This window comes from Sciurus carolinensis, chromosome 11, assembly GCF_902686445.1.
Source record: "Sciurus carolinensis chromosome 11, mSciCar1.2, whole genome shotgun sequence".
NCBI classification, from domain to species: Eukaryota; Metazoa; Chordata; class Mammalia; order Rodentia; family Sciuridae; genus Sciurus; species Sciurus carolinensis.
In genome coordinates this window covers 75,542,468-75,560,118 of record NC_062223.1, presented here as the reverse complement: position 1 = coordinate 75,560,118, position 17,651 = coordinate 75,542,468, and the positions used below count along the sequence as shown (strand labels likewise).

The 17,651-nt window shown below is 45.7% G+C and overlaps 2 pseudogenes; both read right to left on the bottom strand.

The window, feature by feature from the left end:
• Nucleotides 1-4,298: 4,298 nt before the first annotated feature.
• Nucleotides 4,299-4,397, bottom strand: LOC124960891 (uncharacterized; annotated as a pseudogene).
• A 644-nt stretch (nucleotides 4,398-5,041) lies between these two features.
• LOC124959589 (adenosine receptor A2b-like) lies at nucleotides 5,042-7,857 on the bottom strand (annotated as a pseudogene).
• Between the last annotated feature and the right edge of the window lie 9,794 nt (nucleotides 7,858-17,651).

Here is a 17,651-nt window from a genome sequence, read left to right as displayed (position 1 = left end):
TTGCTTTGTGTCATCACTAAACTAAAAACAAGGTTACTAAGAGTTATGTCCTAAGAAGTGCAATTCTATGTACAAAGGGTCCCAAAAGTTTCAACTGTGTTTCAATTAGAGTACTATAAACAACAAAATATTTAATCTTATTAAAATAGAGCAATTTATCTAAATTCAGAAATTTCATAAGAGTTGTTTCAGAATGTGAACAAAAAGGGGTCAACAGATAGGAAAGAGAAAATAAAAGGTTCTGGGTATGGAAATATATTTAGTAAAAGGGAAAAGGAAATGTTTCTGTGTAAGAAAGTGATTGTGTGATGAAATACATGAGGGTCTAAGTAAGTGCTAAGAAAGTCTGTGTAAGTAAAGGGCAAGTTTGCGTGTAACTAAGTTGGTTGTATGTATGTGAAACAGCTAAAGCTATTTAAGGTTTTTCCTAAGGTGAAATACTAATGTTCTGAACAATTAGTCTTAAAAATTTTGGTGTATACAATTATGGTTAAACAACTGTTAGAGTATTGTACTATGTTACAGAGTCTACATTTTTCTTTAAAAACTAAATTTGGTAAGATAAAAGTGTCAAGGTAATTGTGAAATGGTTACTAGTTGTATATTAAATGTGTTCATATTTTCCAGGTATACAAGTTTTTAAAGCAGGGAATTTATCAAGCTGCTACTCTCCAGATAAACTTGTCTGTAATGGTAATTTTAAACTTATAAAGAGTAAATTTTATTGGGGATTTATTTCTATCATTTAATGTTCTATTATAGGACCTGTTATCAATAGGGTATATGTAAAATTTGTTACTTTTTACACTGAGATAAAGAATTTCAAATGTAAATGTATTTATAAAAGTTAGAGCCTGACTTGTTTAAAGGTTAATATTCTGAAACATGAAAACATTTTGCCACCTTGACATACGAAAGGAAAATTGAAAGCTCTCTCAGCCTTTCTTTGATTCATGTTTTAGATACAATGTTAAATTGTGTTAATTATAAAGTTTGTATAGACTCAGGAAACAGTATATGTAAACTACTTAATGATATTTAAGGAAGAAGCAAAGATCAACATCAGAATTAGAACACTTAAGATTTGTAAAGAGCCACGCCTTACCTGAGATAAGGGTCTGCCTCCCACCTTACTGCATGTTAGAGTGACTCCAAAATAAGTCAGAATTCAGCTTATTTAAAGTTATAATCAAAAGATTTTTTTTTGTTGTAAAATTACTATGATCTCATATAGGGAATATAATGTGGTTCTCAGTCAAAATTCAAGATAGCTATTATAAAAGCAGAATATATTTTTACTCTTGCTAATTTCATTTTGTAAAACTGTTACCTGTTAATGTTTTGCAGAAGTAGGTGCTTCAAGAACACGCAACCTAGGTAACTTGTGATAATAAGCCATCACCTAACAGATAGTGGTAACTTCCAGAACTAATGCAGACTCCAGTTAGATAAAAGGGTAAATAACTGTAAAGTTATGGACATTAAAGTTAAAGCCCAGTACTCTTACTTTATGACTGGTGAGACTGGCTTGCTGGATGATTAAGATCAAACTTAGAGATTGGAATTAAATACAGAAGGCAAGATAGACCAGTATTTGGATCTTTTGCTCTCAGTCAGCCTGAACCCAGGGAGCAAGAGGACTTCCCTAAGGAGCGCTGCAACTCTGGGTCACACAACCTCCTGATCAAGGAGATTGTTGAGACTAGAGGATGAAAAATCACTCAGTGCATCTGCTGCAGAGGAGGGTCATGGAAAAAGGGAGACATCCCTTAATGCTTCCAAAGGAAGTCACCTCATCAAGGAGACCCTACCTAACCAATGGCACTGGAGGAGCTAAGAAGCTGCTCTTAAGTTCTCTACAAGTGGCCCCTGTGGGAACTCAGCTGACTCTTTAACAAGACAGGAACCAGGTCAATTTGACCAGTTTGATCTTAGACACCCAGCAAAGCAGTTAAAACCAAAATATAATCATTCTTGGGCATTTAAAAGAAATAATAGTTAAATGTAACTTAAGATGTACACTTGTATTAGCCCACTAGAATAAAAACTGGAAGCTACAAATGAAAGAAGGATTCTTCAGCAAATGTGCCTGATAACTATCAAGAGAAACTTCCAGAGTCAGAAGTTTTTAGTCAGTTTAAGGCCTGCAGACCTTCCTAAGCTACAGAGGTAGACTTAATCTATGTTTGCTCGTATGATTATCTATCCCTAAGTAACAGAAGTATAGAGCTCTCTACTAAACACAGGTTATACCAATAAAGGGATATTTTACAAAAATCAGATGACATTAAGTAGCTTAACTATATTTTTTTGGGATATCTATGACATTAAGAGTTAAGTGTTGTGTTTATATTCCTGATAACCTGGACAATGTTAAAGTTCCCAAATAAAGGCCTTGTCCTTTCCAGCCTTTGCTAGGTCTAGTTATGGGAACAATTTCTCAGTTCTTCCACCGCCTGGTGAGAGATTGACTTCTGTCATTTTCATGACACTCAGTGGCATGTTCCAGATGCTGCAACATTTACTTTGTACTAATCTCATTTCAGTACTCATGTCTTTTTGTTCTTCTATATAGAAGCACCCATCCCCAGATGACTTTACAACCTGCTCTTCCCCAACCAGACTTCTACCTTGGACCCCTCGATTGACCCGATTTTTAAAAAAGGAACTCCAAACTGCTTGCCCCTCACTGCCCCCTTTCAGCTTCGAAGCAGCCAGAACGACCGACGCCCCCTTTTCCTTAAAGCAGTTAGGAGTTCCTATAGCTAAAGGGGGGAATGAAGCCAGAATTAAGGACAGGTAGTTAGTGTAGAAATAGGGAATCGGGTCAATTCGAGGAAATGAAGCCATGAAGCCATCTGCCTTTGGAAGTTGGAGACTGCCCCTGGAAGAATGGAATGTCAAAGATCTCCGGAGCCCATTGATGACCAAATTTACCTGCCTTTATCAAGGACTGCAAGCAAGGAGCTGCTAATTAATGCCCCCTGGGCCCTTATCTGCCTGAATCACCTTGGCCCTCCCCCTGCCCATGGTTTCTCAGTAATGCAAAACCGGGCCTAGTCATGTAGGCAGGAAGGAGAGAGATAAGGGGGGAACTGGAGAACAAAAGAGACTTTAACCTATAAAAGATGTAGGGTGCGCTCACTTCTGGGGACTTTAGAACATCAGCCATGGCCCCCTTCTTCCTGCCGGGAGAAGTCTGTACTATTACCTTTAAATAAAACCTGCTTAATATGCTTGCCTTGGCGTGCTTCTCTAGTGCTTAATCTTCAACATTAGAAGAAGCAGAACTCGTCACTGGTAAACGGTGGTATCACTATCATTCCTTTCCCCATACCCCTTCCCTCCCTTCATTCCCTTCTATCTAATATAAAGTAACTCTATTCTTCCCTAGCACCCTGTCCCCTTCTTGTAGCATTCACATATCAGAGAAAATATCTGGCTTTTGTTTTTTGGGGGTTTGGCTTATTTCTCTTAGCATGATCCATTTACTGGCAAATGCCATAATTTCATTCTCCTTTAAAGCTGAGTAATATTCCATCATACGTATATAAATGTTTATAAACATTTTCTTTATCCATTCATCTGTTGAAGAGTATCTAGATTGATTCCATAGTTTAGCTATTGTGAGTTGAGCTACTCTAAACGTTGATGTGGCTGAGTCATGATAGTATGCTGATTTTAGGTCCTTTGGGTATAAACCAAGGAGTAGGGTAGCTGGGTCAAATGGTGGGTCCATTCCAAGTCTTCTGAGGAATCTCCATACTGCTTTTCATAATGGTTGTACCATTTTGCATTCCCAACAGCAATGTCTGAGTGTACCTTTCTCCCCATCTGCGCCAACACTTATTGTTGCTTGTATTCTTGATAATTGCCAGTCTGATTGGAGTGAGATGAAATCTTAGAGTAGTTTTAATTTACAACTCTTCAATTGCTAGTGATGTTAAACATTATTTTTGTACATTTGTTGACCATTTGTATTTCTTCTGTGAAGTGTCCAGTTCCTTAGCCATTTATTGATTGGGTTATTTGGTTTTTTTGGTTCACTTGTATAATTTTACTTAGTAAAAATTTTCACACATCGGAGTCCAATAGCTTGATCAAATTTGAGATAAAATTTACTACCTAGTTTTAAAACGGAGAATCTTATATAGAATGGATCCCATTTCTCCAGTTTCTTCCTCAAGGATAGTTTCTGTAAATGGAAAAGAAGAGTTTGACATGATTTTCTGAGATAATTCTGCTTAAAAATGTATGAGAATATTGTTTCCCTAGATTAATATGGTAGATTATTTTTTTTAAATATGGAATGCTTCATATGTCATCCTTGCACAGGGGCCATACTAATCTTTTCTGTATCATTTCAATTTTTAGATATGTGCTGCTGAAGCAAGCACAATATGGTAGTTTCTTTTTTAAATATTTTTTAGATGTTGATAGACCTTTATTTTATTCATTTATTTCTATGTGGTGCTGAGAATCGAACCCAGTGCCTCATACATGCTAGGTGAGTGTTCTACCACTGAACCACAACCCCAGCCCATATGATAGCTTCTTGATTGAAGAATCATACTTCTTATTTTCATAGTTGCCTTCTTAGAAACAAGTATACATTTTTAGTAAAGTCAACTTTTATTTCTCTATTGCCCCTAAGTTTAAAAATATTCACATTATACTAGTTCACAGAGTTCTACAGTAAAATAGTTTCGGTCATTTTCTACCATAACCAAGGCAGACTCTTAAAAACACAAGTCTTTCAGAAACCATTTAAACTGTCACCATTATGTACTCAACTGCATAGAACCATAAATCTATTTGTCAACCCTTGGAGCTTACTAATAACATGTACATATTAACTAGATATGTGGAAATTCCAGGGAAGCGCTACAAAGAGGAGCCCTCATGATCTTGAGGTGGAACAGTCATTCACAATGAGAATCATTCAGTCATGCCCTGTCCCTTGTTCATTGTGAGTTTGGGCTTTCAACTGGAAGAGGCCACAGCCTATGTTCCTGGAAGAGTCTATAGGCTGTGTCCTGTCCTACCTATTCCTACTTTTGACATCAGTCTGGCAAAGAACATACTTGGAGGTGATTTTTGTGAAAAGTATACTAGAAGTTTCTGTTCAAGGAGGCACAAACAATGGGATTGACAACTGAAGTAGCATGTGACAGGAGAGTGGCCATGTTCTCTACCAACTTGGGTTTATCCTTAGCCCAAAATGACTGAAAGAGAGTGACACAATTGATGGCATGTCCCAGTAGCCAGCACAAAGCAAAAATCCCACAGTCAAGGCCAGTGACTTGGCAGTGTGGATCTCCTAATGCAGGGGCCATCAGCTTGGTGTGTTGACTGAAGCTGCATGCAGGGCACCATAAAAGACCTTGATGTTGATCACCAACATTATGAGCACTGGGGGCAGGACACAGATTTTCAGAGGCAGCAACTTTCATGTGTGGTTCTATCTCAGAGCTTTGTGCGTTGTTGGTGGCACTGTATTTACTCTTTCGCCCTAGGAATGAAGACAATCCAAAGCCAAAGGCAGAGACCCACAGTTCAGTAATGACATTCCCCCTCCCCAGCTCAGAACCTAGTAACTAAAATTATATACCCAAGCGGGACACAGATGGTTAGGTGCCTGTCAACAGCCACAGGAGGCTGAAGGGGGAGCTCTGAGCATGAGCAACAAGCAGGCAAGGAAGACAGCTGCCAAAGTCAGTGAAGCTCAGGCTGATGGTGATGGCAAAGGAAATAACCTCGGCCAGGGAGGGACCAGAAGTAGTTGGCAGGTGACTGCAACAAACTCAACATGCCCACTACAGTGTCTTCCAGCACATTGCCTGCCACATGCAGCCTGTCCACACTTCCAGCAGCATGACCCAGCAGCCAGGCCTCCAGCATCCCCACCTGGCCTCAGTCAACCACATCTGGAAATTAGGTGAGACTCAAAACAAATCAGAGCAATGTGTAAAAGGGTCAACATCAGGTCTGGATTGCTAAGTAGATGCAGGGTCCTGTTTCCTTGCAAACAATGATGTTAAGATAGAAGTGAATTTTTATTTATTCATCTATCTTGGCAGTACATGGATTGAACCCCAGGGCACTCTAATCACTAAGCTACATTCCCAGCCCTTTTTATTTTCATTTTGAGACAGGGTCTCACTAAGTTTCCCAGGTTGGCCTTGAACTTTGATCTTCCTGCCTAAGCCTCCCAAGTGGGTAGGACTACAGGCATGGACCACTGGGACTGGTTAGATGTAGAACATTGTGTTCAGAAACTCCTTAACTGAATCTCTGCACCTGGGGGTGAATCCTATCCACTTAAAGAGACTTAGATCCCCCAGGTAAGAGTTTCATTCTTGTTTAAATAATTTCAAACAGCTGTTTCTGATAGCCTATGATTTTAGAAAACAAGGCTGCTCAGTTAAGTACGGAAGTAGTAGTCACTTAAAGCAAAAGGTTGTTAGGACATTTTTATAGTTGCGGTATGTCCTTGGGGAAAATATTTCTTGTTAACTTTACCGCTTTCTCTGTGCCTGTTATTTCAGCCTTATGAATAGCAAACTAATTTTTAGGTTTCCAAGGACAAAAACTGAGGAGGAATCTGCAAACTGAGAAGCACACTGAATGTCAGACTGCAAGAAACTGAAGTGGGAGCCTCACAAAGCAGGGGGCAGGGTGACTGTTAGTGTCCAACAGGAACAGGTCTGGTTTATGGTTTACTGAGCTGTCCAATTCGGTAACCCTACCGACAGGTATCCATTTAAATTTACATTAATTAAAAGTTAATTAAGAGGGCTGGGGTTGTAGCTCAGTGGAAAAGTGCTTGCCTAGCACCAATGAGGCACTGGGTTCAATCCTGGGCACCACATAAAGATAAAGATATTGTGTCCATCTACAAGTAAATTTTTTTTCAAAGTTAATTAAGTTGATTTCAAAAAAATTCAATTAAGTACAAATCTGAATTCATGCAAGGCATTTATCTACATGTCAAGAGTTCAGTAATCACAGATTAATGGCTATAGTACTGGATAATACAGATACCGAACATTGCAGGAAGATGAAAATTGAGAGTGCAGTCTCCGAGGAGTGATGGGGAGCGAGTCCTCTGGGAGGTGCAAACTAATGGATAGTATCCCGAGACACATTCCTAACAACGCTCGTGTCCTCCTAAGCTAGCTACGCGAACCCGCCACTCCAGGTTCGATGTCCGTGGTCCGCTAGCGTCGCTGCATTCCCCGCTCCCCAGCACAGACCCAGTTTGGTCCCCAAACCCTATCTCCCAACAGGCGGGCCTTTCTGCGACTCTGACTCTTGGATTTCTGGGAAACGTAGTCTTTACAGCGTTCCAGCCCCAGTAAGGTCCTAGCCGAGAACTACAGCGCCCATGCGGCGGTGCTTGGCGGTTCCGGAGGGACTCGCCACGGTCTCGAGTCCGCGGCGGAGGAGGCTAGGATCGACGCCTCAGGTTCAGTGGAGCGGTGACTGAGATGCTGAAGGCAGGGTGAGGAGGAGACGGTGACCACACTGTGCTTCCCGTCGCTCCTCAGATCTCCACCGCTCTGGGGCTGTGGGGACTCCCTAACCAACGCGGAGCCGACTGGGTCCCCAAGGAGCCGTGGTGACAGAACCGCCACAACCGCTAGAGGGACTGGGGAGCGCCTGATCTAGTCCGACTAGGAAGTGCCGGAGGCTCTGGCGCGGCCCGGGTGCTGGAAGCGCACGCGCAAATGCGGGCCTCCCGGCGTCGGTAAACACCGAAGGGCGCCTGCGCAGTCGGAGCGTCTCGGGATCGGCGCGCGGGGGCGTCTCAGCGAAGATAAGAGCAATTAAGTAGTAATATAGCAGTCCAGTCATCTTTCTGCAGGCTTTTGCGGTTTTCCAAACACAGCCCCCTTCATTGCTTCTCCTAATTATATCCTCACACTGTCCTTTTACAAATCAAAGAAAGTCACACAGCAAGAGTTCCAGCATCACAGAGCGTAAAGAACCAGGGAAGGACCAGGATTTCAGGGCTCTAATCCAGGCTCTGCCTTTGATTTGCTGTGTGATTTGGGTATTTTGTTCCCTTGGGAACCTAAGCTTTCTCATTTATAAATGGATTAGCATGTTGGGAGAATCAAATGAGATCCAGGGTTGAAAATGAAATTCCCAAGCAGTCTATAAAGTCAAAAGATTATTATAGTTAGGTGATTGCAGACTGAGGGACCCATTTCCTCTTTCTACAGTTGCAAAACTAAGGGTAGCAAAAGGCATAGGGGCTTGCCTCAGGTCTCACCAGCCTGTGAGCAAGGGTGAAACCCAACCCTCCTACTTTGTGGCCTGGAGCCCTTCCTTGAATCCAAAGGAGCAGTGTGTCTTTGTTGGATACAGGTGTAGAGAGATGAACTGTTCCCTGAGGGCCTGGGCCTCATGGTGGAGGGCCCTGCTCTACTGAGATGACCACCAGAGGCAGAAAACTAAGGAGGGTCAGGAGAATCCTGGAGAAAAAGAACAGTGTTGCTGGAGATATACAGACCTTGCTTCTAGGAACAGTGATAGAGGTGAGGGCAAGAGCCCACTTGTGGCACACCAAGGGTCAGTAGTAAGGGAATAGATTAAATAAAAAGGAATGGGAGGACTTGGACTCTTCTGAGGTTGGGGGGCACTGGGTACACAAGTGACTCCAGTTGGGCCAGTGGCAGCTGATGGTGATACAGGAGCTGGCCTGGATGGTGAAGAGAGGAAGCGATGCATACTGAGGCAAGGCTGTGGGAGCCACTGGTACAGATGGAAAAGAGAGGTGGCACCATGGTAAGATCCTACCATGTAGGATCATGCAGCTGCCCAACAGAGAAGTGAACTTTTCTTTGTCTCTTGTATTGGCGGAGCTGGACTGTGTGCAACTGTTTTTCTCTGGAGAACTCTTAGCAGTTCTGGGGGTAGAATGGGGTAGGGACTGGGAGATCCTGAGGTTGATTGCTGTTTGGGACTCCTCAGGCAGGTGAGGCAATTTGTATATTTGTAGAAATAAAAATCCAAGGTCCTCCACTCTTCCAAGTATCTAATTCTCTGGGCCTTCATTTGCTTCTGTTTTTCAGCCAGGGAAACTAAGGCCAATGAAGAAAAAGAACTCTCTTAAGGACACACAGGAGTGAGGGGAGAAGTTGACTAGAATAGGATCTTTTTATTACATAGCAGTGATCAAACATCTTCATCAAACATTTATTAAGTATCTAATATATACTCTGAGAAGAACTTCCTTGGGGTAGCGAATGCAACCAGGATTGCAGTCAGAATTGGTTTTTCACCAGCTTCCCAGTGACTCTGGGTGAGTCACTGCCCCTCTCAGCCTCCAGTTGTTCTGTAAAGTGGGGGTGGTAAGCCTTATCCAGGGCTCTCTTGAGGTTTAACTATAAATTAAGACCTGTTTAGTGCATAGAATAGCACCAGGAACATGGTAAGCACTGAATAAACATTGGCCACTGTTGTTCCTTGGGAAGACAGGTTGAGGCAGGCTGCAAGTGGGTTCTTTACAAGCAGACATGCAGCATCCCCAGGTCCGCCCATCTCCCTGATTCCTCCACACCATGCCCTACACACTTCTGAAAGTCAAGGGGAGACCTAAGTTCCCATCTTCTCCTCTGGCCCCAGAGTCTGGCAATGGAAGAGATGTCTCCAGTGTTAACACCTCCCCATGCATGCTGTTGTCCACATCTGAGGCCCAAAGTTGAGAAAATTCTTTCACGAAGTTGCACGTTACAACCCTTGACAGACCAGAACAGACCCTGGGCTCTTTCCAGCCCCTTTAGGGTATAGGTTTGTACACGACTCCACTTCCCTGCAGGGCAGAAGTCCAGGAAGTCCCACAGTAGGTTCTTGACCTGTGTTTCCCCTTAATGGAGCAGGAATTGGGGGCAGGGAGGAGACTGGCCTGCCAGACATCATATACCCCACCCCCAGCCCACCCTGCTTGAAAATGAAAGCCTGGCACAGTGGTAATTTCAACTTTGATCCAAGATTCCCTAATGGAAGTCTGGTCAAACCCTGTATTTATAGAGGAGGAAACAAAAGCCCAGAAATGCCAAGAACTCACTGGAGCCCCGGGGAGGAGAGAGGAATCTGGTCCAGTATTTAGCTTTCTGACTTAAGGTGAGGGCTCTGACCAGCAGCTAAATGGAGTGGGCAGGGCTTGACTTCTCTTCTCCTTCCCCTAGTCCTGCTTTGAGCCACACCCCAATGTGTGGTCATCTCACCCAGGCACATAAGCTCTAGTTGGGGTTGAGGGAGTTGAGAATGTGGAGACATAAAGGAAGAGGGAGTATAGGATCTGGTCAGAGAGAAGGCCAGAGCTGACATGGGGCAAGTGGGAGCAGGGAGCTCCTGGTGTGTGACTCCTATGGGATTCTGGGGCCTTATTAATCAGTCTGAGGTAGCAGAAGATAAAAATACCGTGGGAGCACACTCCTGGAGAGGGGGAGCAAAGCAGATTCAGGAATGAGTCACAGAGCCCCAGCCCTAAATTTAGAAGGTGCTGAAGGAGGCAGCCTTCCCCTGGGGAAGACTTGGAGATGCCTGATGACCCAGGGCACCAGGGACTCAGGGCAGGAAGGAGTGGTTGGCAGGAGTCCCCTGAACTGTAGCGCTCCATCCTGTAGCTGAACCTGCTGGAGGCCTGTTCCAGGAGCAGATCAATCCCAGAATGAACCTTAACATAGGATGGAGCCTTCAGTCCCATTCTCAGGCCCACCCACTCAAACCCTTTACACAGCCCTGGGAACCTGCCTCTGGAGTGTGGACATCTCAGAACTGTGCTGCCCTCTGACTGGGCATGGCCAGGATTCCTGTGCCATACTGCTCTTCTGGCATCCATTTGTCAGACACCAAGGAGAGGAGTGTGGATGTAAGAAACTAATGCCATTGAGTGAAGGTCTCCCAAAGGGGACCCAGCCAGACCTCTTGCAATCTCTGAGAATTGACGATGAGAGAGAGGGACAAGATGTCATCGTTTCCACTTCTGCCTTACCCTCAACCCTCCAGGCTCCAGATTAACCCAAGTCAGGAGAAGGCAGAGGAACAAAGGAGGCCATGCATTGGGGACAGATGCCAGACCTGGGGGTAAGGAAGCTCAGGAGACAAGACTGACAGCAGCTGTGGCATTCATTGAGCACTCAAAGAGCCCCCTCTTACATCCTTCCTTGCCCATCTTCCAGTCCTTAAACCTGGAACCCTGCACTGAGTAAAGTGCTCTGTCCGCAATTGTAATAATGGGAATCCTTGTAGTCTACCTATCTTAAAAGTCAGAGAGCTAGCCAGACACAGTGGCACACATTTATAGTCCTAGTGACTCAGGAGACTGAGGCAGCAGGATTCCCAAGTTCAAGGCCAGGCTCAGGAACTTAGTGAGACCCTGTCTCAAAAAAAAAAAAATAAAAAGGATTAGGGATGTAGCTCAGCGGTAAAGTATCCCTGGGTTAAAAAAAAAAAAAAAAAAAAAAAAAAAGAGTGAGACAGCTGAGACACAGAGAGGTTAAGTAATGTTCTAGATCACACACTGAGTAAGGTCTTTTAACCAGACAGCCTGGCTCCCAGGGCCAAGTCATTTTCCTAGACTGCTGAGCTGGGTACTTTATCCCATCTGTCTCCTCTTCCATCCTTCCATGCCCATCCTCCAATCCCTGCACCCAGAACCCTGGGAGCAGATATTTGGGCTGTGCAAGGTCCTGCTGCCCAGAGTACCCCCAGACTTCAGGAGGGGACAAGTTTAACTGGAACACCACCATGCAAGACCACAATTGACAGGTTCCTCCCACCTTAACCCTATGGGGGAGGCCTCTTGAGGACCACCACACTGATAGGAGTATAGTCCTTGAGAGGTGCAGGTAGGAAAGGCTCCAGCAGAACCACAGGGACTCCCCACCAGGGAAAGCCCAGGCTTAGATGACAACAGACATTGTCAGCAGGGGTCCCAACACACAGAGACAGGGAAGGCCTCTGTGATGGGACCCCTGCTGACGATGTCTGTTGGGCCCTGCTGCCTACAGGAACTGAATTCGATTTCTGGGTCGATAACAGCCTTCCAGAAGCCCTAGAATTTCCTGTCAGAGGTGCTTGATCCATCTGCTGACCCCAGGCCCTCCCCTGGATTCTGTGCTCAGGCTAGGAGGGTGGAGGTATCATGAGTATTTTCAGGAAGGACCAGGTTGCTCAGTCCTTCTTCAGGGTGGGTAAAAAACTCCAGTCCTGGGACCATGGCCCCTCTCTGACCACCCACATGACTTCCTTCTTTTGGTTCCTTCTTTTAATCTTAAACCTGGACCCTTAGTGCTCTGACTCAGGACAGTTTCACCTCCTACAACTAGAGGAGCCTCCAGGAAGAAGTCAGAATAACACTTTGAGTGACAAGAGAGGTTAGGAGTCCACACCAAGACCCCCTAGTCTATTTTCTTGCCAGAAGAGTCTCTTCTGGGAAATATTGCTGACCCGAGTGCTGCTGGTGAGTCTGGGAAACTCAGATACCCCAGGGGAGATAGCCTGGCCCAGGTATTACTTGATTCCCATATTCAGGAGAAAACACACTGGGACCCCTAAGGAAGTTTCTGTTTCTTGCTGGGCCTTATTTTCCTCAGCTGTCAAATGAGGCTAATGGTCCCTGCCTAACTTTCCACTTAAGGTTGTTGTGAATGAAGTTGAGACAAAATGAGTATGAAAGATGTACCTGGCCCAGCACCATGTCACAGAAAGAATGTGCCAAGCTGTGTGTATGTACATGACAACTTATACACCACTGACTTGGGTGCAGGGTGCACATTCCCCTGACACAGCAAGCTTCTGAGGTCTGTTTGAGAATTGATGTGTGACTACATAATGCTTCAAGGTTTTGTGATGTGGGTGTGGCAGTGTCTCAGCTATAAGTTTGCCAGGTTAGCAAATTTTGGAGATGTACTTGTAGTAAAGTTATTTGTTCCTTGTCTGAAATTTAAATTTTTAATTTTCACTAGGTGTCCTGTACTTGTGTGTGTGTATGTGTGTGTGTGTGTGTGTGTGTGTGTGTGTGGTGCTAGGGATTGAATCAGGGCCTGACACATGCTAGGAAAGCACTCTAGCACTGAGCTACCTTCCCAGCGCGTCCTGTTTTTTCAGTCTGGCACCTTCACTCTGGTATTGTGTGTGACCATGTATGTGCATGTACCTGTGTTGGACTGGCCATGTGTGAGACTGACGTAGTGGGTGTCTACATGCAGCTGTGCTAGGACATCAGGGTGATGATATGTGACTGTGACAGTGTCACCAGGAGAAGTGAAGATGTGGGTAACTCTGGGTGATTAATTTAGTGGCTGTAGTTCCCAGAGGCTGTAACAGTGCCCTCAGGGCAGTTTGGGCTGTTTACTTAGTGAGGCCCAGCAGGGCTAGGAGACTGCCTTGGGTAAACACTTAGATCCGGGTTTCTGTGGGACTGGGATATAACTTCTATTGCCACTGTAAAGGACACTTGGCCCTCCAGGCCAAGCCAACCTTGGGGGCCTTAGAGTGCTTTGTCCTGGACTCTTCTTGAGGGCCGGTGGAACAACCACTCTGCTGCTTCCTAGTGACATCACACAAGTCACTGTCTAATCTTCTAGAATAGTACCTCTGGATACTGCCTTGTTGCCCTAGACAACTTGGGAATTTGTTCCACCCAAACTAGCAGGCAGTGTTACCCCTGAGGAGGAGGTGGGGGCAGAAGGGGCCAGTGGGGGGCCTTCTTACCTCCCAGAGGGGAAATTGAAGTAGCCATCTGTCTGTCTGGCTAAATGGTGAGTAGGGGTGGGCACCTAGGAGCAAGTCAAGTCTTACAGGCCCCCTATTGTCCAGGACATGGGCAGGTGGGAGGCACTGATTGGTGGGAGTGGAGGATAAATCTTGAGGATGAGAGAAGGTGGTGGTGACAATGCCAAGGCAAATGGAAGAGGTAGCATAAAATGGGGGGTTGGAGCCTCAGGTTAGGGGCCAGGAGATCTGGGTTTTTATTTCTGCTTGTTCCTGCTAGCTGGGTCTTTTGTTTCTCAATTTGGGAGCCTGAGGCTGGATGACATTAATCTGAGGGGTTTAGCGTGGGAAGTTGAGGGGATCAGGCCAAGGGGTGGCTCCGGGCAGATGCCCTCACCCCTACTCCAACAGCTTCAGGGGTGGTGAGCAAAGTCTGGTGTGAATCTCTAAACAACTCGCTGACACCCCCAATTCCTGGGGTCACAGAATAAGGGCTGGAGGTCCCAGAGGGGCTCTGCTTTGCTCTGTGATTCTCCCAGAGCCTCAGCTGCTCCAGCTGCTCTCTCTAGGGGCACACATAAGACTCAGGCTTGCTCAGCGCCCTGGGTGATGATTCCTCACACTCCCATGATGCTTCTCAGTTTGCTAAGCACCTTGTTGTACACACTTTCACCTTCTACACCTACCCTGGCTCCTGCTTAGAGCTGCTCTTCCTGGAGCTGTGGCCCAGAGGACTCGGATCTGGGCTCTGCCATGGGCTCACAGAGGGCCCTCCATCCACCTCCTGTGGCAACTGGGTCTGGGGCAGGGGGCTGAATGGGCAGAGCAGGGACCATGTTTTGTCAACCTTTTTCACTGTTTAATCTTTCATGAGAATCCTACCTAACATGTCAAGATGTTATCTTAACACTTTTTGTTGAGTCACACATTTTTGGACAGAGCATTCCTCCATACTCTACCCTTTTCCCCAGTTATATTTTTGGGATGACACTGGCATTTATACAGCTCTTCATTTCAATAATTCTCAGAAGGTATTATTATTCCAGAGGATGAAGAAAGGATGTCACCTGCTTCTGGTTATACAGCTACAAAATGGTAGAGCTGGGTTTTGAACCCAGGTCTAGTGACAGACTGTGGGAAGCAGGGTGGTCTAGTGGGACTCCTCTCTAGATCCTTTCCCCAGGCTCCCTTCCATTTCTCACTCTTCCGCTTTTGAGCAGCAGGCCCTTATCTGTGCTGCTCAGGGGTGTTGTGTCTTGTCCTGTCATTTTCAAGGGGATGTCAAGAGCCTCAGAATCAGGGATACCTAAATTCTCCAGGGTATCCTTTGAAAATGCAAATTAATTAGTAGAATGGTGTGATGCTCTTCTGCCCATCTGTTGGCCAGCCAACCTCATCTGAAATCAGGAACCAGGGATGAACCCAGGGCATAACCACTTGAGCCTAAGGGTGCCAGATCACCCACCTATACTGACCCAAGACCCAAAAAATTCATTCTTGGTTTAATCTGTGTTTGGATGTGAGAGATGTTTTGGTTCCTGCCATCTGTACCTTCCTGGGTTTCTGTCTCTCCCTTAGATTGGCAGCCTCTGGGGTGGGGATTTCCTTCTGTCAGTTTGCCCTCACTGCCTCCTCCTGCTGTCACTCCAGCCTGCGCCTGATCTTTTTTTTTTTCCCTCTCCCCTGGATTGGATGGTGGGTATGAGAGGCTTACTACCCAGGTGCCTACTGTCTGTTGAGATGTGTTAGAGGGCCACTAAAAATGCAGAAGCCACCAGACAAGTGCTGCCATCTCTTCCTCATGGTTGATCCCACAGGTTATAGTCCAAGTCCACAAACTAGACTTTGGCTCTGCTGGGGTCCCCTGTGGCTCTCCTACCATCCTGGTGGCAAAGGTGTCAGAACCACTGAGGACTGGAGAAGACAGTAACCTGGCTAGGACTGAGCTGAAGGCAGAAGAGATAAATTAGAAAGTCAGAACCTGGTCCTCCCCAGCTGACGGTTAGCCACCCTAACACCTACTCATTCCACACTTTTTCTTTTCTTAAAAAAAAAAAAAAAAAAAGTTTTTGTAGTTGTAGATGGACAACATGTCTTTATTTTGTTTATTTATTTTTACGTGGTGCTAAGGATCACAAATCCAGTGCCTCACAAGTACTAGGCAAGTGCTCTGCCACTGAGCTACTGCCCCAGCCCCGTACTTTTTTTTTTTCTTTCTTTCTTTCTTTCTTTCTTTCTTTCTTTCTTTCTTTCTTTCTTTCTTTCTTTCTTTTTTAAATTTTTTCAGTACTGGGGCTTGAACCCAGGGGATCTATACCATTGAGCTATTTCCCCAGCCCTTTTTATTTTTTATTCTGAGACAGGGTCTCACTAAGTTTCTGAGGCTGGCCTTAAACTTTTGATCTTCCTGCCTCCACTTCCACTCGGGAGGCCTCCACTCAGGAGATTGAAGCAGGAGTATTGAAAGTTCAAGGTCAGTCCACAATTTAGCAAGACCCTTTCTCAAAACTAAAAAGGAGTAGAGATGTGGCTCAGAGGTAGAGGAGTCCTGGGTTCAATCCCCAGTACTTAGGGGGAAAAAAAAGAACGTGAGTCTAGAGGTGGGGGGTGATTATCTGACTCTACCTCCCTCACTGCAGATGGGAGTCCTGGAGGTCTATGGTCATCACACAGGCCTCACAGGGAACTGCAACTCAGTGTACAGGATTCAATTTGCCGAATAGCTTGCTGTCATGGCTCCTTGTTCACCCCCACTCATTTTTTAAATTGGGCCTGATTTACAAACATTTCAGAGCCCTGAGCACTTCAGGAAGAGACACCTCTATTTGTGAACACACCATGCTGACTCCTCATTTTTATTCTTAATGACTGAAAGCAAACCTGTTCTACCCAGGGCTCTGAATGGTGAGGCCAGGAGGGGCCTTCTGATTCTCTCCTTGTATAGACAGGAAACCAAGGCCCAGAGATAAGCAGGCAGAGCAAGGAGCCCTGGGGTGGGAGGAGGCTGAGTGGGCTCTAGTCAGAATGACTGTGGACTCACTTTGACACTGGGCCACTGGTGAGTATTTGTTGGGTCCTGTTAACTGCCCATCCAAAGGAGCTCAACAGAGGCCCTTCCTGCCCCTCTTTGGCCTAGTCACAGAGATAGGTTGCCACACTCATACAGGCCTGGCCTCAGACATAGTTGATCTCTTGGCCTCAGTTCACACAAGACAGAGATGGCAGACAGAGATGGCACTAGGACCCAGGGGGTAATGGGGCAGCCTCCAGGCTGGAAGAGATGGCTCGAATGCTGGTGGACATATCTCCCCAGAGGCTATGGAGCTCTGACCAATTCTGCTTGGGAAGGGACCAGGAATCCTCAGAGGTCTGGGGCCTGATGTTATTGAGAATCTAATACAAGGGAGATGTGTGCAGAGGAACGGTAACTTTGGACAAGGGCCAGAGTCAGGGGCTGGAGGAGTCTTGGTAAAAGCTCTCAGTGGGAGTGAGACTAGAGTGGAGATTTTGCCCATGTCTGGCTAGCCTGTGAACCTTGAGTCTTGTGAGATCAACTTCTGGCTGGGTTTGCACACTCCAATGGCAATTGGGTTGGGTGTGTGTAGGCTTGGTGTGCCTCTTGGTTGTTGGGGTTGCAAGTTGTGGGCATCCCTGAGTTGCTGTGGGGCTATTTTCCCTGCGAGTTAGTCTCTTGATTATCGTGGGGGTGCGTGCCCATCTTTGATCTCGGATGTTCTGGGGACGGTGTGCCTGTATGTAAATAGATTGTTGTAGAGGTGTGTACCTGTGAGGGTGGGAGAGGGACGGCAAGAGGGGGTTCATAATTAACTTCCAGAGTCCCTCTCTAACACCTCGCCTTCTTTCTCTGAGAGCCCACTCTATCTTGGTCACTCTTCACCCTGCCCCCAGGCCCTGCCTGAGGA